The following is a 21,110-nucleotide window of genomic DNA, read 5'->3' on the forward strand; positions in this document are numbered from 1 at the left end:
TTTAAAAGCATGCAAAATCATCCCTAATTGGAAAGAAAACAAGAGAGGAAAATTTACAGGTTGGTTTTTACTGCTGACATAGATCATCAAAAATAACATTGCAAAGTCCTTACTTTTCTCTGATAATTTCTTCTTGACCTTTATTAATTACAGTGTTGATGCCAAAGATAACTTAGTGGGCGGAGACTTGGTGAGATAGGACTTAAGAGGAGAGGGAAAAGGAGAAGATTGCCATTTAAAAGTTCCTAGCTGTTCTATCTCTACTAGTGAATTCAGGAAGGCTTCTTGTAACAGAGAGACTTTAGACAGGAAAAAAACCACTTGGGTGACCTTTAATTATGCTAAGAATGAGCCCCTCACCTTAACATAATGAGTGTTTTATACATACTTGGGTACAAAATAAGAGCGCTCTGCTAACAAAAAGTTGTGATATTGAGATCCCAGGCCTCCTGTGGCAAGAAACAGACATTGTTGAGTAGGAACCTAAGAATAAAGAGCCTGCTTTTGCCTCCTTCAGTCTATAATGCTTTCCTAGTTGTTTAGGGGGAGAATGTAATTGATATTCTTTTGACTTGGATAATACTTGGTACCTCTTTTTCATACTCCATGGTAGGTTTGAAAGTTGCTGAGGATAAGTTGGAAGATTTGCGTGGAGATCAAGTTGCCTTCTAGGAGTAAGAGAATGATAACATAGACTTTTATCACTTTAAGAATCAAAATGATGAGAATGTCTCAAATGAACCTAGATGGCCCAGACTGAGAAAGAAATCTCGAGATCTTCCCTGAGCTCTTTATCTCTACATTATACTTTTGTTTTTAAGATATGATCCTTCTATTAACTTTTTAAAACTCATGTTGACATAGTTGGTCATAATTTTTTTCTGATCCATGGTATCTTTTTCTTAGTGAGAGTTCTTCACATTTCATTTTTTTTTCTTCTTGTATCATTTTTTACTTTTAACTGTTAAAATATTCAGGCTGAAATGCTTACATATCTCAATACAATTAGAATTGAGAATATCCTCTATTTAGCAGAAATGTCTCTGAGATTATCAAGAGCCTCAGTAACTGTAGATAGTATTTTCTCAACTGAAAATATTATAGTCTACAGAGGAGAGTCAATTGAGTGCTGGCAATTTTAATTTTGTCATTTAAAAAAAAAAATTGCCAGCAACTTTATTTAAAAATGAAAACTAATATATTTCTCGGAAACGTGTCCAGTGACATAGTATTAGAGACAGGTGCAGCTAAGAAATTAGATAAAGAATGTGAATATGAACAAAAAATAATAATTATTATTTTTTTTGATCAGCTTCACTCATTTCCCACCTCTGGCAACCACCAATATATTCTCTGTTTCTATTAGTTCAGTTTTTTTAGATTCCACACATAAGTGAGATCATAACACAGTATTTGTCTTTCTCAGCCTGACTTATTTCACTTAGCATAATGCTGTCAAGGTCCATCCATGTTGTTGCAAATGTCAGGATAACCTGTTTATTTTTGAATGTTCAAATGATTAATAGAAAGACATTTTTCTTTTACTTTAATGTACACAGATATATTACTTTCATATTTTTAAAGAATTTCCTTTTTCAAAAAAGCTGTTGAATAGAAATATTTTATTTGGACAGTCAACATAAAAAAACAACTGTAAGTCAATATACATATTTTGAAAAAATATTTTAACTATTATTTTAAATTATTACTTTAATTATTTTAAAAATATTTTAAAACATTATTTTAAATTATTAAAAAAATAATTTAAACTACTTTTAGTGCCCTATGTCATTGTCAAAAATATTGTGGTGATAGAATTCTTATGTTGTCATGCTCTCTAGAAGGTACGTGTCTGAGGGACTTGGAGTCAACACAATACCTGAAAGTAGGGAGTGACAGAGGAGGGCTGGTTTCTGGAAAACTGCAAGACTGATTTGGGAACCCCTTCTGAGTCCCTCACCCTAACGTAATGAGTGTGCTCTACATGCTTGGGTACAAATTAAGAGCACTCTGTCAACAACAAGGTGTAACATTGAGAGTCCAAGTCTCCTGTGGCAAGAAACAGCCATTGTTGAGTAGGAATCTAGGAATAAAGAGCCTACTTTTTACTTCCTCCATTACCCTACCCCATCCTCCACTTACTGCTCTAAGAAACTCACCAGATTGTCAGTGGTACCTCATCTCTCTGTCAGTAGCCTCCCCTCATGGGTTGAATTGTTTCTCAGGATGTTCTTTGCTTCTTCATGTAGAGAATGCTGCTGAGACTGCCGTGTGTATTTTCTGGATCACATTTGACTCATGACCAGATATATCAGCACCAACTGGGTGGAGTTTATCTTCAAATAGAGACCCCACCCCCATCATGCATGAAATGAAGTGATGAAATAAAGTGCTCAATACTAAGATAAAGCACTTTTCAGAGATCTTAAAGGTTTGTCCAAGAAGTATTGGAAAACAAGGCCATTATTATCATACTGCTTTTAAAAAAAAATTGTTTATATTCCATGTATTTCCCAAAGTAAAACATTACCACTGCTACAGTCACGTGGTCATCAGTTCATCTGGAGTATTCTGGGGTCTAGATTTAGTAGAGTTCGATGGGCCTAAAGTTTCCAAAATCATTTCACAGACTGTTCACATGCTCCTGAAAAGCCAGCATAGACCAAGTAACAGGTCCTTCTTCCTAGTATGCCAACACGTTTGTTTCATGTGAGTGATGCCCTGGTTTCCAAAGGCTTCATTTCACTTCCTGTTCTCCTTTGATAGGAAGCAGTGAAATGGGAAGCTTTTCATAAAAAAAGGAGATGTGAGCCTATCCTTTACTTATTTGTTATAAGGACACTTAAAGGGATAGAATATTTGGAGAAGAAAAAACAGTTATTTTTACTAAGAGGATCTCAAACCAGGCCTCTTTTTCTTATTTTGTAGATACTATAAAAGAATCTGAAATGGCAGAACCAGTAAAATCCTTGAAAAGCTATTTTCCATCATTTTTTTCTAGTAATTTACGCACATCTCTTTTTTACACCCACTTTAAAATCAATTAACCAATAGATGCTACTTAACATGTTTACTTCTTCAGAGTTAACTTATTTGCAAAAACAGGTGTTTCTATGCTTTCTTGCTTTCTTTATGCAGCTCTGGAAAGCCCCTTTCCAACTAGTTTTGTGACATTTCACTCTCCTTAATAGAGAGGATGTGATGGGAGAATATGATGGGAGAATATTCAGAGCCAAAGTTTAAGCAATTAAGGGAGCATGATTTCCATATGTAATCACTTAAAAACTGGATATTTAAGTCAAATGTCAGAATTTTGTCTGAGAAAAATAAAGATGACTTAACTTTGGACCATTCTATCTGCATTTTAGGGCTGTCATAACAAAGTACCACAGGCTGGGTAGCATAAACCTCAGAAATTTATTTTCTCATAATTCTGGAGACTAGACTAGAAGACTGAGATCAAGGTGTTGGCAGGGTTGGTTTCTCCTAAGGTCTCTCTTCTTGACTTGTAGATGGCTGTCTTCTCCCTGTATTTTCACAGGGTCCTCCCTCTGTGTTCTAATTGCCTCCTCTTATAATGGCTCAGTCATATTGATTAGGGCCAACTCTAATGACCTCATTCTAACTTAATTACCTCTTTAAAGACCCTCACACACTGAGGTACCTTAAGTTAGAACTTCAACATATAAATGGGGAGGGCATAATTCATCCCATATCAAGAAGCATGCCTATTACTTTTTTTTTCAATAACATTACTTTAAAACATGACATTGTTTCTCCTTCTTATACTTTAAAAGTAATGAAACATGTTTAAGACCGCAGGACATCTACATAGGTTAGTATAAATCTTGTTGGCATTTTAATTTTCTCACTGGAAATGTTGTTCCCATGTGCAAGTACTGCAGGTTCTGGGAGAATTTTTTCATTATTGCTCTCCTTATGAAAGCAGCTGTTCAATGAACGTGGCATATTTTGTTACCTCATCAAGAAGCAGAGGGAGATTCTGTTATGATCAGGTTTTGTATGGCTATAGTCAATGCTTTCCTGATTGTCTGAGCCCAGTGATTGATTTAATAGGTCTATTCTAGGGCAGTTACTCATCCCTGATATTTGTCCAACTCAAAGCCCCATGTTATTTATGTAAATGATGCTTTATATGCCTTCCATGAGGATAAATCCAAGTTGACAGAACTGTTTAAGAGACGAGTATGCCTCCCAATTGGGATTACAGTCACAGAATTTATCTATATCAACTTTCATGTTACTTCACTGGCAAATTGGGAGCTTTGGAGGATAACAGGATAAGATATGATTGGGAGAATCTATTTTCTGCTCTGAAGGTAGTATTTTGACATTTCAGAGGATTGTGCATCTAGGAAGATTTCAGAACACAAACAAAGGAAAACAGGCTTCGGAACAGATGATTTGTCTTTCAAAAATGAAAATACCTCTAAATCATGGGGGAAATCTTAAACCAGAGTCATTTAGACATATTCAGCACTTGGGAAATGTTCTTATATGTAATGAGTTGTGCATTTTCAGTTTTGGCCAGGCATTTTTTTCTTTTATATGGTAGCACGTGAGCCTTATGTGTTCTTTGCACATGTGGTCGTTGGAAGATCAAGTGGCTATATGTGGTTTCTGATTTGAAAATGATGGAATAAGGTCTTTGCATTTTCCCCTTCTTTTCTAAGAAATCATCCAAAAGCTTTAAAAGAATGAGGAGAAAAAAGGAATGTAAACTTGATCTCTGATAGAACTGGGAGATGCACAAAACCTTAAAACAATAATAGCAAAGTAGGCAAAAAAGAAATGCCAAAAGCAGTAAAGGCCAACTGGAACAGATGGACATGTGAAGAGGGGACTTGCATAGTGACAGAGCTAATAAGTATGCTGTACTGAAATCTACAATAATACATATTTTATGTGTAATAATGGGAATAGGGAATGTCTCTTGATGCTTGGAGGTCAGGGTTCATTGAGGAATCACATGGATGATCCATATTTGCAGAAAGTAACCTCTGGTTATGGAGGAAAGAGCAATACAATACTTTCTATTGTTAACAGTGTTGCTATCTGTTAGCATTGAAAATGTAAAAGCTAAAATAACTCACGCACACGGATGACTCTGTCAGAAGCAGAATTGCTCAGAGCCTGCAATACAGCCTTATCTACCCTATCACCAAAACCTTCCTCAAATGGCTGATGGGGAGGGTGCTTATTTGAAAGGTGAGTGATAATTATAACAGGAACCAGTGTAGGCTCTAAGCAAAGCTATTACAAGGGAAATACAGAGAGATGAAGAAACAGGAAAAACAAATAACCCTTGTTATTTGTTTTGGATGAACTAAAAATTATAACCACATATATCATCAAGAATTAGTACAAAATCTTAATAAGACAATTGTTACTGAATACAAAAAGGACATAGTACAGATATAAGAGTGCATGAAAGATGCCCCTCTGGGTACACTCACTACCCTTCTTTACCCCGATCTGCGCCCCAGGAAGCTGACCTCTGGACTATTTTAAAAGGTTCCCTTTTGTAGCTTCAGGTTGGGCTTGGCCAGCTGAGAGTACTAGCAGGAGAACAGAGGAAAAGAGGGAGGTACATAAAGGTATTCATTCCCTTGGCCCCACTATGGGGTCATACTGGGCTGGAGAGTCCATTGACGAAGTAAGGCGCTCCTTTAAGATGGCTCTCTTCTTTGGGTTCCAGTTACCACTCCTTCCCCTGACCCCTTCAAACCTACAGGTGGTAACAATTTCCAAGGGGTACTGCACGAACCCTTGTGTGTTCCCTTCAGTGCACCTTCACCTTTGTAAGCAATCCCTTTATTAATTTTCTTCAGTTTGAGTGTGCCATCTCTTTTCTGCAAAAATTGTAACTGATAAGATGATAAAACTGGCAAAGCTCGGCAATGAAGTAGAAGGAAAAAGAAATTAAATACAATTGAAATGAGCCAGATTGGAAGCAGCTCAAAGGAAAATAGATTCCTCTGAAAACAGAGGCACAATTAAAAGTAGGAGTTAGAAAAGAGGTAAAATGAAATTAAAATAAATATAGTTTAAAAAGGCAAGAGAGAAAATAATAGATATGGAAGACAGGCAAATAACTGTCATTGACAAAGAGAACCAAAATAATATAACCAAATATTTAAAAACATAATTCAAGATAACCTACCAAAAATAAAATCTTAAATCTACAGATGGGATGCATAGGCCACGTCCAAGGGGGAAAAATAACACAGAATGATCAACACCAAAATACATCTTAGTAAATTTTTGTTATATATATATATATATATATATATATATTCCACATCCAGATAGAAAAATCAAGAGACTTAAAGAGGAAAAGCAGGATAACCACAGACCTTTTTGTATCAATACTCAAAACTAACTGTGGAACAATCAATGCCAATTAAGCCCTTGAAAAAAAAAGTGATTCAAGAATCTTTGTACCTAGACAAACTGAAATTCAATATATAGGCAACAACTTTGAGCATATAGGAACTCAGAGAATTATAGTTTTCAAGTTCTTTTTAACTTTGACCTTCCTTTGATAAATAGAGAAACTACAGCAAGAGGATTAACTGTGAGAACTGAATGTATTTTTCCTGCAGCTAAGATTAACACAAGTGTGGGAATTATGATAAAATTAGAATGAAAATATTAAAAACTTTGACAATATAGAAACATACATTCAACACAATTGAGGAGATGGGGGAAAGTGGTAAGAGGTGGTATAAATATGCAGATTTTTTTGGTAACATGAACAGAAGTATTGTTTAAATAATATATACTAAACATATTTCCTATAATAAATAATAAATAGATAAAATGATAGACATGAGGATATCTAGAGATATAAAGGTGTATTGATTTTGGTGCTGTCACAAAACAGATGGCATATTCAAAACGGTGATAGAAGAGAGTTTAATGAAGGTCTGTTTATAAAAGCATAAGAACAAAAGACACCAACAGGGGGTGATGTAGCAACATCAGGAAGTCATTATTCTTTCTGGGCCCAAAAGAGAAAGGGGAGAAAACTATAACCAGAAAATGAAGAAAAAAGCACCCTTGGGAGAATGTCTGCTGGACAAGATTTGTAGCCATAGGTAGAGGAAATCTATCAAACCTCCAAATTGTGACTGGGGAAAGGGAACTGGTAAGAGATATCCTGTTCTCCTTTTCTCTTTCTACTTGGTCTCATTGACCCATCTCAACTAGAACCTAAAAGGCAAGGGGACCAGTTAAGTTATTCCACAGAGGTCAGCCTTCCGTGGTATAGAGCAGGGTATCTTCGCCACACTAAGACACACCCCTATTCTGTGCTCTCCATCCCTCTGCTGATCCTTAGCTGGATTAATGGTTTTAGCCTGTAAAATGACCCAAACTTTTAACCCTGTAGGATCGGTTATTAAGTTACTGCGGTTTTGGGCCAGTACTGTTATGCAAGAGAGTGTGAAGATGTGTGTCAGTGAAAGCACTAGGTTCTACACATAGTCGTCTTTGCCCAGGTGTGTAGCAACAGCCCAGTTTTCCTTCATGGCATCAAATCATCCTGGTCAAAATGGTTTGCTGGTTTAGAGGCACGAAGAACCCAAAATGGCCAGGGGCAATCACAGGTTCCAGTTTAATATACCTGATATAAGTATTCCTCTCCACTAGGACCACTAAACCCACTGAGCCAGGACTGCAGGGTTGAGAGCAAAAATTACTTAAGTGGGTTGTTAGCTATAGTAAGAGAAGGAACACTACCACCTCCACCCCCTGGCTCCCAAACCAGCATATTCTGACTCCTGGAGACACAGCGCTATCCTTTGGCTCCTGGTTTAAGGCTTATACTCTCATAGAGAGTACCCCACACTCTCAAGGTCAAATACCCCTGAGATACCAGTTCAATTATTGTTGTTTCATACTGGCCATTTCTGGGGCATAGGGGAAGACCCATGATCCCATGGGCGTGAGCCCATTGCTACATTTCCTTTGCTGTAAAATGGGTTCCTTGTTCAGGAATGATTTTGTGTAGCATTACATGGCATTGAATAGGTATTCCTGAGGTCCACAGATAATGGTATTGGCAAAAGTATAGCAGACTGGGAGGGAAATCCAGAATAAGTTTCTCTTTCTATAAAGGCAAATTGCTATCCTCTCCATGAGAAGAAGGGATCCAACATGATCCTGTTGCTACCACGTTGGGTACTGAGCAGAGGCGGTAGTCAGTTCAGCCTTGATGAGAGTAGAATCACGCTGAGCCCATACATAACCTCTATACATAATCCCGTTGAGCAAGCATTTAGGTTACTGGAAAAATAGGCTGAAGGACATATAGTTAGATATGTTTTCCTAGCAGCATATGGCCAAGTTTTATTTTTTGCGTGTGAACTCAGTTTGATCATCCAATTACGTTTATTGTGCTATTTTATATATTTGTATATTTTTCTGGAGGGAATTTGTGTTCTGTTTGTTACTTTTGTTGTCTGTTTGTATGAACATTTTTTCACTCTTGCCTTCTTGTCAAAATGATTTGATGGTAGTGAAGCTGCCTCCCACCTGCGGTTCCCAAGCCTGCAAGCAGGCCTTACTCCTTTCTGCTACTAGACGCAGTCTGCAGCATGTTGACAGGCACGGCTTAGTTTCTGGCCATTAGATTATACCCTTCCCCACCACCTGCCTCCCTATAAATCTGCTCTCTGAGCCATCAAGTTAGCAACACTTTATTTCAGCTTTCTATCAAGAGATACTGACTCCACTTGTGTGATTCCCCTGGAAGCTTTTATTTCCTATCATCTCATAGGACGCTTGTCTGCCACTACCTGCTTCCAGACCTGTGGCTCGTGATGTACATATCTTCTGAGTTTCTGTTTTATTTTGGTTTGCAAAGATGTTTATTTTGATATTGAGACTGGCTAAGTTGTTTTGGTCCTCTTTGAATTTTATCCATGTTATAGAGAGAGAGCAGATGGAGTATGCCAATGGATGAACCCATTTTTAATCCTCAATGGATATACTCACAGTCCACTACTTAGTGATTAGAGAATAAAGAGAAATATCTGAATATTTAAATATTTGTACTTCATGGACTTAAAAGCTACTTTACTCACATTATTGATATCCATTGGGTATTTTATGTCCTCGGTCCTTTGTGTTTAATTATCATTAAAATAAAAATTATTGTTCACAATAACATTGCATTCCCCTAATCTGGCAAATTTTACATTGTATCATATGTTAGGTGTCTTGGTACTTGTTATATGGGGAAGTGATGAATTAAAGTAATGAGCTTAAATAGGGATAAAAGTAATGTTCTGGATTTGGGTTCAAAGATCCAGCTGCAGTAATAGAGGACAACAGAGATGTGGCTAAATGGCAGCATCCATGGCAAGGGCTTAGCATGTTAGGTGAATAGAAGTTCTGTATGAATTAACAATATATCTGCAAAAAATCTAATTCACATTAGGCACAACAATAGAAATATAATGATGAGAAAAAGGTTGTTGGATATGCCCTCTCTGTTCTCTACAGGTCATGCTAAGCAGCTCCAAATGTCACACTTTAAAAGGAAAAAATCTGGAGCTTACCTGAAGAGAAATCAAAATGTTAAAATTTTTGAGAAGTATTATGAATCAGGAACATTTTAAGCAACTGACCTTTGAAGGACTTCGTAAGTGTCTTCAAATATTTCAAGGATAGTAATAGGAAAGGGAGATTAATCATAGCATGTGTGGTTTAAAAAGACAGAACTAGAATGAATAGCTATATGTTACATACTTTCTCATTCTATAAAATGAGAAAATTTTAGTAATTTCCTAAATATTAGTTTTGAAAATAAATTCAGCTGTCTTTTATTATAATATTTCCAATCATTGGAGTCGTTCAAGTGAATGCTGATGGATGTTACATTAGAGATTCATACCTTTAGTTGAAGATTGTATCAATATCTTTTCCTTTAAGGTTCTACCATTTACCAAGTTTTACCTCACTAGTCTCATTCATTTTTGTAAACCCTTGTCAATTCCACTCCCGCAGTATGTGCCAAATACCCTTTCATTCGCTCTGCCTTCACAAATGTTGTTCCAGCCCATTTTTATCCTCATCACTATCTTTGCTTAGCTAATCTCTTCTTGTCTTTAAATCTCAGCTCCAATGTCACTTTTTCCTGGAAGCCTTCTTGAGGTTTTTGGTTAAAAGTCTATCTCCCCACTAAGCATAAGCGCCCTAAAGTAAAATACTGTATATCCTCGCACTGTATACGGTGCTTCTCACGGTAATAGATGGGTGAGTGGATTAATTAGTGATTAATATTTACAGTATCATTCTAACCTAAACAGAGACAAAATGTTAGAATTTCTGCAAAAGAGGCATATAGAAAGGATGTGGTCAATGTCAAGGTATATTATTTTTGGACCAGGAAGTAAAACAACTGGAAAAACAACTAAAGGACAATGGAAAAGAAATTAAAGTGAAAAGAAAAGCTGTAGAAGCATTATTTGAAAGGGAGAGAGAAAATACGTGCTTGTGAACAAAACATTTCACCTTTGTATATTGTTTCCTGTGGTTGATTCAACTCAAATACTCTTTGATTAGAATAATTTTGCATGATGATTCAATTTTACTTATGATGTTAGAGGCTACCACAATCTATGGTAGAGACAAAGTTCTATTGATATATTTCTAAATTATTCCATTTAATAGCATGTTACTTCTTTTACAGTGTGAGGGACATCTGCATTCTATACCGGAAATAAATGGGTCAAGTTTCTTTATAACCAAATAAATCACTCCTGTGTTCTCGTTGACAACTTTGCCCCTATGCAGTCCTATGGATACGAAAATGTATATGGGAAACACTAACACAATTGTTTTATGAAGGGAAACTGGTGTTCTCTCTTGGCCTGTAGCCTTTTAAAAAGATAAAAGAAGAAAAGAATCTTCCAGTGCATGTTTGCAAAACAATTGCAGTCATCTCCCTGGCTGAAGACTAAATTATTGTACATTATAGTCTGCACATCTATGATAAGTAGATCACTATAGATCATTCCAAGAGGAGGTGGAGGGAAGATTGCACTAACATTAGCTTCCCTGGTATTTGCAGGCTGTAAATTTCTTTAAATGATAGATGTAAAGATGGAAGACAGATGGATAGAGAAAAAGACAGAATCAGATCCTAGATGAGTTAGTGCTGCAGTCCGTGATGCCTTGCTGTCTTATTACCACAAGGCCAGCAAGCATCAAAGCCCCCCACTACCCCCACTCCCTCCCCCTGAAATGTACCGATTTATATGAAAATTAAGATTACAAATTAAAGCCTGGCTATCCTGGAGTTTTCCAGTTCATCAGCCATTCAATAAAAATGATGTCAAGCCTGTGTGCATAATTCCCAGAAGATTACTTTGTCCTTACAGCTAAGCTTTGTCCCTGATAGGAAAGATCTCTATCCACTTTCATTGAAATAAAGAACTAACATCGTAATCCCAATTTTGAGGTATAATCTTCATTATCTCCTGACCCTCTTGAGGTTCCCCCAATCTATATTACTTTACATTTGTTTATTTATAATCCTTATGTACTTACCTTTATTGAGATAGGATTAAAAACTGAAAAGAAAAAGCTCCAAAAAATCCTTATGATCTCATGATTGAGTTTCAATTCACCAACAATCAACTAATGTGTTAGACTGAATTGTTGTGGTTTTTTTTTTAAGTGGTTCTTATAGTTGTATAGTCTAAGCTTGAAAAGGCATTAATTGGTCCCGTGTGTGTCCCCATTTCATTAAATGAATTATTTCCAATCCAAACTGGTTTGTGAAATGATGGCAGCATCCTCTTTTCCTATTTATTAAAAATGATGGAGGAGGGGTGTATGAAAAGATAAACACGGAGAGAATCACCCAGAGTAACTTTTATCTCTTTTCTTAGGAAGTTTTGATTCATACCTATAGTTAATTACTGGTAAACCACAATCCCCCAACCCTTCCACCCCCAAGAGCCTTAATGGCCTCTGGCTATGCCGCTGGCTGTTAACTACCAAACTAGTCATTAATGCTGGTCAAGATGGTTTCTTGGAGATTGTCATTCTTTTATTTTTTTAATACACAAAACACACTTTGTTCTGCAGAAAGAATGAAGTGGTACTTGAGCCTTTTTTTTTTCCTTCCATTTCAAAGATATAAAGAAACATCTATAAAAAACACATTTTACTGTGGTATTTTTACAGCATTTCAAATATTTCAGTTTTATTTCCAAAGTGAAAACTGGGTTTGCAATGCCCTGGTTTTCACTGATAATCATGCTTTATTACTTTACATGAATTTTTGCTATTGTATTTGGAGAAACACATCTTCAGAAATTTAGTAAGTGTTCTCAATTATTTGTGCCTCTTCTTTTAAACTTTTGTGCCAGGAAATGTTAGGATAATATTATTTGGCTTTTAGCTTTGAAAACAGTGGAAATAGAAGTATCTTACTATTGGCATAAAACTGCACTGAATGTTCTCTTCTGAAAATAACATTTATTGTTTGCTTGAAAAGGACACATTCTACCATTAATTGATATAAAGTGGGATTTCATATAAATTTCATTGGCTCAATTATTTCTTATCTGTGAACCCTCTCTATTCATTTGTTCATTCATTCGTGCTTTTACTTGAGCACCTGCTATTGCCTGAGCACACTCAGAGATAAATCAGAAGAGAATGGAGAATAGACTGGACAGACAGAAACAGCTTATGATCTCTGCACAATCTTTTCGCATAAAATGATATTCAAATGTAAAATCCTGTAGTGTAATTATTATTTTATTAAAATGTGTACTCTCAATTAGAAGGAAAGGAACTGGAACCAATATTTAGTGTGCACCAGTACTTTCTGGATATTGGTCTGGGTAATTTACGTGAAATTTATTATTTAACTGTTTCCAGTCCTTACAGCATCCCTGTAATTATTCCTATTTTATGAATGTAAAAAGTAGGACTTTAAGACTGTTGAAAATGTAGGAGAAAGAACAAGAAGGAAGGGGAGGAAAGATACAGAAGAGTTTCACGATTTCAACATAGGTTACTTAGAACCGTATCTCTTCATTTGCTCAGATACGAAATGCATTCTTTCTTTCCTTTGAAAATCATGGCCCAAGGTGGCAGGACATCCCTTGTAATTCCAGTTTAATATTCCAACAAGAAGGATGAGAATGATATTGATAAAGCAGGTTTATCCGACTAATCAGATTCATATTTTTTTAAAGATTTTATTGGGGAAGGGGAACAGGATTTTATTGGGGAACAGTGTGTACTTCCAGGACTTTTTTACAAGTCAAGTTGTCCTTTCAATCTTAGTTGTAGAGGGTGCTGTTCAGCTTCAAGTTGTTGTCCTTTCAGTCTTAGTTGTGGAGGGCGCAGCTCAGCGTCAGGTGCAGTTGCCATTGCTAGTTGCAGGGGGCGCAGCCCACCATTCCTTGCAGGAGTCAAACCGGCAACCTTGTGGTTGAGAGGACGCACTCCCACCAACTGAGTCACCCGGGAGGCAGCTCAGCTCAAGGTGCTGTGTTCAATTTTAGTTGCAGGGGACAGAGCCCACCATCCCTTGTGGGACTCCAGGAATTGAATTGGCAACTTTGTGGTGAGAGCCCACTGGCCCATGTGGGAATCGAACCAGCAGCCTTCGGAGTTAGGAGCATGGAGCTCTCACCGCGTGAGCCACTGGGCCGGCCCCTAATCAGATTCATTTGAATCAAATATATTTTTTAGAGAAGCAAGCCTGCCAGTTAATAATTTAGTGTGAACTTTTAAAATATGCTTATTACCAGTTATGATATAGGACATCTGTCCATCCATCCATCCATCCATCCATCCATCCATCCATCCATCCATCATCTGATCATCTATCAGAAGTATGAACAGAGGAAAAGAAATAGAAAAAAGTGATATAAGAGTGTGGGTTATTTTGAAGTGATTCTAGTCTAGGTAAGGGGTGTATAACTTAAGCTGGAAAAGAATAATAGAATACTGGATATTAGGAATGAAAGAAGAATTCAGTGTGAAAAAGTGAAAATTCATTTATGCCGTTGGCTGAGCCTAACCCTATCTGACCTGACGGTGTGTACCATGTCCTGGAAAACGTTTGTAATTCATAAAGCTTTGAATTCTCAGGGATAAGCCATGAATTACAGAGATTCTAAAAGCCTTACATTCTAAGATAAGCCCTTAGTATGTATTTTCCTCACTGAAGACAAGTACTTCTGTTTTTTAGCAAAACTGACCCAAATGGTTTCCAATTAGAATTGTACTGATATACAAAAATTTAAACTGTGGAGGCAGGCTCCTTTCTTTATTCAGAATGACAGATCATTCTGAAACTACTCTCTTTCATTGTGCAAATAAAATTCCATTCAGTAATAAAAAAATTATCTATACTTTTTTTTTGGACAAGTAAGAAATGACATAAAATCTATTCCATAAATATTTGACTTTCTAATAGCTGACCATTTCCTCCATTTGTATACACTGTCATTCCTAAACTGATTTTCTAACTCTGAATTTGAATTTCTATCATTAGCTGACAAATGACTATTTCAGGTTATTTCATAGTGCTGATAGCCTGTGAAGGGTTTAGTTTTGATGGGGTGGCCATGCTTACAAAGCAGGGCACATGTGATTATTTAAAAACTTCCAAAGCAGGTGCCTCAAAGTATGACTCTAGGTGCAGTATAACCTAGAATGAGTAAGCTTAACCGCTAAGCAATACTATCACCCATTAACTTATGGCAGCGAGACAAAAATGCTAATTAATTAGGCACACAAAAGCTGTGAAACTTTAGCCTTAAGTGCTTATTGGATATAAACTAATCTACCCCACCCTCCGATCCCCCATTATAAGAGAACAGAATCTCCATGAAGTGCTGGAATACATATCACAGATCATTGCTTTTCATACCGCGAAGTGCAAGGGACACACAGGCCTGAGTAATTTTAGGGAACACAAAATCTGTATCAACTTCTATATGCACGTCTTCCTAGACTGATCTAAGAGCACTTCTGTGGTGTTGGTTCTTTTTCATTTTCCTTCACACTAATTTTCCTGCCATTTCAAAAACAGAAAGGCATACCTCTAACTCATCCGGAATCTTACTAAGGAGAGCACATTATCCCTGGCACAAAAATATCTTGGATGCCAAAAGAACAAGGAAAGTTTTTTTCTATGTCTCATCTGAAGGATTCCATAATTTTCCAAAATTATTTTTAACATCTATTATTTAACAGTCAAACGTTCAATTTTGTACCTATTTTCAGTAATCAAAGTAGGGACTTAACACTTTGCTTAGGGCTCTGGTGATGGAAAAATCAACCAGATGCTTGCCCTAGTGTATTACCATAGCTTACTCAAGTATGTAAGAATGTGAAAATTTTGGTCATTTGTGTGTGTGTGTGTGTGCGAATCTCTTTTACTCAAAACCATGCAAACGGAAGAACAAGTACAGTTGAATTTACATGAATAATCTTATTACATATGAATGCTGAGGTCATAGAGAGCAAGAGATAAACAACTTTCATTAAGCCCCTTTTCTTTTTAAGTGAATATATAAAAAGTTGATTTGCTACATTTATAGGAATTCACTCCCTTCTTCAATACTTCATACTTTCAAAATATTCACACACACGCACACATTCATCTTGTCAAATGGCTTTTTTTTTTTTTTTTTTCTGAACGGCTAGGGAGTAAAAACAAATGACCATCATTATTTTGCACCAGTTTGGGGATAAAAATCTCTGAATATAAAATGTTAGCAATGCTATTTACACATCTTTTTATAGGGCATTTTTTTCTTACACTAACTCATTACACGATAACCCTAAGGGCATGGAAGCTGTATTTATCTCTATTTTAGAAATGAGAAAATGGACGTGCCAGAGGATCTCCAGGTAGTAATAAGCCAAACTGGGAGTAAAATTTAAGCGTCTGGGCTCTGAGTTTCGTGATTTTGCACTTTATTAAACTACCTCTTGTGAAAATTGCTCAATTTGCTAAGGACTATGTTCTCTCCACAAGCTTTTCTAACACGCAGGTGAGGTGATGATCCCACTCCCATAGGGCAGAATCCTAATTTTAGTTAGGAAAGCATGTATGTATGATATGTATAATGAAAAGACTTTTTCTCTAGAACGTCACAAAGTTTAATTCCTATGTCCATATAAGGAAACAATGTTTAAAAACCCCTTAAGTGTGCCTTAAGGAAATGATCTGTGTCTTTTAAGATTTCAAAGACACATTCATGTCTAGGAAAACAGTATAAAGACAAACCTCAAGAAGTCACTGGGTCTGTTTCATTGGTTTTTTGGTTGCTTATTGTTAACATTAAGTTCTAACTCAGAATGCCCAGATGATGATGGGCAATCAGGAGCTAATGACACGAGAAGGACATGTGATTCCAGACTGGCCTGGTACCTGGTTCTTAACTGGACATTGCAGTATTTGAGCTTTTTGTTCTGGAAACAAATTAAGACAATTTCAGCGTGATTTGTGAGTGTTCTCAGTCTTCAAGTTTGTGCTGTATGCCACTATTACCACACTGTAGCCATGGTTTGCTTGACTGGAACTTGAAGAAAAAAACAGAAGGATGAAAGGAGGTTAACATGTACCTCCTAACATGATGTGCGCAGACTGGGGAAAAGGCAGACAAGAAATAACAACAAAAAAAGAATGTCCTGAAAAGTAACACGATATAATTACACTTTGATAAAATAGATGTACAATCATATATATGTATCAAATGATCACACTTATGTAAAATTCTGTGTATATATATTTTGTTTTTTAACAGACTATTTTTAATTTTAGGTTTAGAGAAAAAAATGAGCAAAGTACAGAGTTCCCAATGTCACCTCAATCCTTCCCACGTCTTACATAATAAAAACATGTTATATCTTCTCTGAGCCTTTTGCTTCTTTTGACAAATCAATTTTAAATCTGGAGAGTAGCACCATGAAACGAATGCCCTTCAAATTACCTTTATGAGGAATTCAAAGCCTTGTACTAGGTCAGTGATTTTCAGATGGCAGTATGCAAATCAATCACCTGGAGGTTTGTTTAAAATACAGGACTCAGATTTTGTAAATCTGAGCTAGAGCCAAAGAAACAGCATTTTTAGCATAGCATCTGGGTGACTTTAACGCATTAGGTCTATGAACTATACTTTGAGAAACCCAGGGCTAGAAATTTTTATTCCCTGATGGGAAATCTCTCTTGAAAGTGTTTCCCACACCTCCACTGACATGAAGATATGATGCTCCAATTAAAAAAAAAATTGTGCTCATTTTCAAGTTTTGTGTCAAATGTCAGCATGCAAAAAATTCGTGGTGACTGGGGTAATCTATGAACCAATGAACACAACAAACTGAGTGATCGTTGAAATGAAACTTTAAAATATCTCATACACCATTCACTTGTTTGTAAGTCAACGATGAAGAAACATCAAGGCATTCTACTATCACAGAAGATGTAATGTGGATTATTATCAATACATTTTATACATTGTACATATAGGGTTTTATTTTCTATACATTTTGATGAAATGTATCTGGAATTTTTATTGAAATTATTAGGCCATTTACCTTAATGTGACGAAATTCCAAAGACAAACAGGATTTGTGTGTGTTTAAGAATGGAGTTCTGAATTACTTGGGGTCTAATTCAAATCACCCTGAAGGCTCGTCACATGCGTGCTAGTTGGTACTCAGTTCCGGGTTGGAGATGAGCTTTAAGACCCTTACTAGTCAGTGTGGTTCCCAGACCACCAACATCAGCTGTCTAGTAACTAGTTAGAAATGCAGCGCTCGGGCCCCACCCCAGACCCACCAAAACAAAATCTGCGTTTTTACCATGATCCCCCAGATGACTCATCTGCACATGAACATTTGAGAAAACTTTTCAGCTATTTCGGAGTCTTGATCCTTTCCAAATTTTCCCAGCTTTGGACTAACTTCCAGCACTATCCCCTACTTCTCCCACACATCCACACACCCCATTGTTTTAGACGATAACCTCTTGCACCTCGTTCTTACCTGCAGAAAGGAAAATCATACAAATTCTAACTAGATAACTCAAGGGCTTCATTACAAGTTTCTCTCTTTTAGCCAAAGAAAACTTTGTATCTTGATGATGAATATTTCTGAACAATTGGCTGAGACGTCTGAGCCCACCCAGTAGTTTCTTTAAAACTGCAAGTAAAGGAGGCGCGTGGGTCAGTCTCTACAGCTAAAACAAGGCTAGTCACCCCTCACTACGCTACATCCTTGCTTCAGAGCCTGGCTTTGGCCTCTCTAGGACTGTACTGAAGTAAAAAGCAGGCAGTCCATTAAAAACAACAACAATCTGTCCTATGTAGAAAGAACAATGCTATTACAAAAAGCTACGCCACGCTCCTAGTTACAGGAAGCTACGGCTGCTGCTGACTCACTGTCATTGCCCCGAACCACCTGGGAACATGCTAATTTACTCCCAAAGCAATATTAGTATTATTGTTTATTTTACTTTCATCATCTAAATAGGCACAGTCTAAACTAGGTTGCTATAATTCTGCCTTGTCTTGGTAGAAGACTGGATATTACAGTAACAAAGAAAAGAAGCCAATAGTTTAGTAAATAACACTGCAAAAGTCAGATTATCATTTCTTATTTTCCAATTACTCCAATTCCTATCATCAAGTTACTAGACAGTAATGTGCCTGGTGCTGGAGAAATCATTCAGGTAAGCTGAGGCTACTCCTTCTGTTTCTCCATCTGCTAAGCTGTTAACGTGAAGACATATTGACAGGGGCTCAAGGAAAACATGGAATATTTCATCAGTAAGATTATGCTGCCCTAGAGACAGATGTTAGAAAGCTGTAATATTTTAAAATATAGAGATAAACACATGCTTGAGGGTAAGGAATAAAACAGTTTTACATTTGCAGAGGAAATCTGAAAGAAAAAAAGGAATGATGGAAAGATAGCTGAGAGGTTTGTACTGGCACAGGAAATGGCAAATCCTAGTTGTATAGGAAAAAAAGCTTTTATATCTGCCTCAGGCAATTATGTCCTATCAGGCAGACATTGTTAGGTACATTGTGGTAGATTTGTAAGAAGGGCTTCTTAGCAGGGCTCATTATGATTACAGAGAACAGTTATCTCTTGTCATCAGATGGTTAATATCAGGGCTTTGACTTAAAACCATATACACCACTTTTCATAAAAATTTAAACATGAGAAATGTTCACACTATAGTCATTCACATTAAGTGAATATAAAAACAACATTAAGTATAAGATAATTCTGGATTTATCTGTTCACTTACACTGCAGAGGTCAAAGCACTTTATCTTCATTTATTTTTACTGGAGAAAAATAGTAAACTGGGATTATAATGGTGGGTTACATAAATATTTACAGTGACATAAGTTGCCATGTTTTAAGCTAACACTTAACATTTTAAAACAGCAGATTGTCCTTTTTTGCTATAGTTTTCACACTTTTCTAAATAAAATGCAAAGAGTAGCAATAGGAAAGTGAAAGGAACTTTTGGCTTTGAATTGAAACAGACTTCAGTTCAGATCCTAGATATACACTTCGCTTCTTTCAGTTTCAGTGCCTCATCTATAAAACAGGGATAATAATACCTACCTCCTAATATTGCTGAGATTATTAATAAACATCCTAGCATGGTGCCTGAACAATACAGGTAACTCAATAAATGGCAAGTTACGTCATTACAAAAAACCAAAAATACAAATTGACACAAGGAGATTAGATATTCCAATTTAATTACTGGTTGTCTCTTTCTTAAAATCTCTAAGTTCTGATTGCAAAGTAGAGGCCCTTACCATTTTCTCCCACTGGGAAGGAGAAAGGGCAGGGTATGACAGGGGATGAGTTCCCAGAGAAAGGAAGAGGAAATAGAATTCTATTTCAGAAAAGAAGGGAGAGGAAGAGGCCATGAGATCTGATTTGATGATCCTGACTATTCCGTCAGGGATGAAAACCCAGACGTAACAAAATAAACTGAAAGCAGAGAGGTTTCAGGAGCGTACCCTGCTTCCTGTTTGGCATTCTAGGAAGAGACAACCGAGCAAAACAACCACACCCACCGCAGGACTACTACAAACAGAATAAAATGGCAGTGTGGGGTGAGAAGGCCAAGGAAGGTTCTGTGATGGCAGGCCTCAAACTTCCTTGGCTCTTGTGCAGCAGGCTCTTGTGTCCAGGTGTTCCGTCACGATCCCGGAAGGGTATGTGGAAGGTTGCTGTGGAGAGTGAGAAGCCACTGGGGTCACTGTGAGATGACCCCAGAGAAGACGCTGCAGAGCACACGTGGCTGAGACACAAGAACCTGCAATGCTGTTGAGAAGTAGAGAAAGAGCAAGTGAGCAAGAGAAGGTTACAGGCTCTGACCACCCTGAAATAACATACGGGTTTAACCAATGACAGACTCTAGCAGCACATCAACAAGCTACCAGTAGCCAGTTTAGACTGATGTATCTCCAGGGAAGCCAATGAGAGTTTATATGACAACACAAAGATCCGCAGTTGGATCTGGGTTCTCTCCCCTCCCTTCCATGAGGACACATGAATTTGTCCTGAAAGGGGGGGGGGGGGAAAGCCATGTTTGACAGAAGGAAGGGGAGGAGGGAGAATACTGAAAGCCTGACATATACCCCCCAAATTCTATTTTAAACCTAAGGAAACCAAGACGCTTTAGCTTGCCATCTTAAAATCCTATCCCATCCTATTCCACTTAAAACAAAATTTACTTCAGTTCTAAAGAAATGAAAGGGATGTTTTGTTCTTTATGAGCTAGATGCAATGTGTCTAATTCTGTAAGTCATGTTTTCTTTCTGTGAAGCCTGGAGATGAAACCAAAATACCCATGATGTCTCTTTTCATAACTTTAAAATGTCTTAATTACTTTAGGTAACAGGGAGTAGTACCTTATATACATTTTTCTCTCCTTTCCTTTTTTATTTTACTGCATAGGTAATTTGGGAGGTTACTTCCTTCATTCATTCAATGAATATTTACTGAGTATCTACCATGAATGAATAATGTGCTAGGAGTTTATGAAATGAAGGTAAATGAGACATG

Source organism: Rhinolophus hipposideros (assembly GCF_964194185.1).
Source record: "Rhinolophus hipposideros genome assembly, chromosome: 1".
Lineage (NCBI taxonomy): Eukaryota > Metazoa > Chordata > Mammalia > Chiroptera > Rhinolophidae > Rhinolophus > Rhinolophus hipposideros.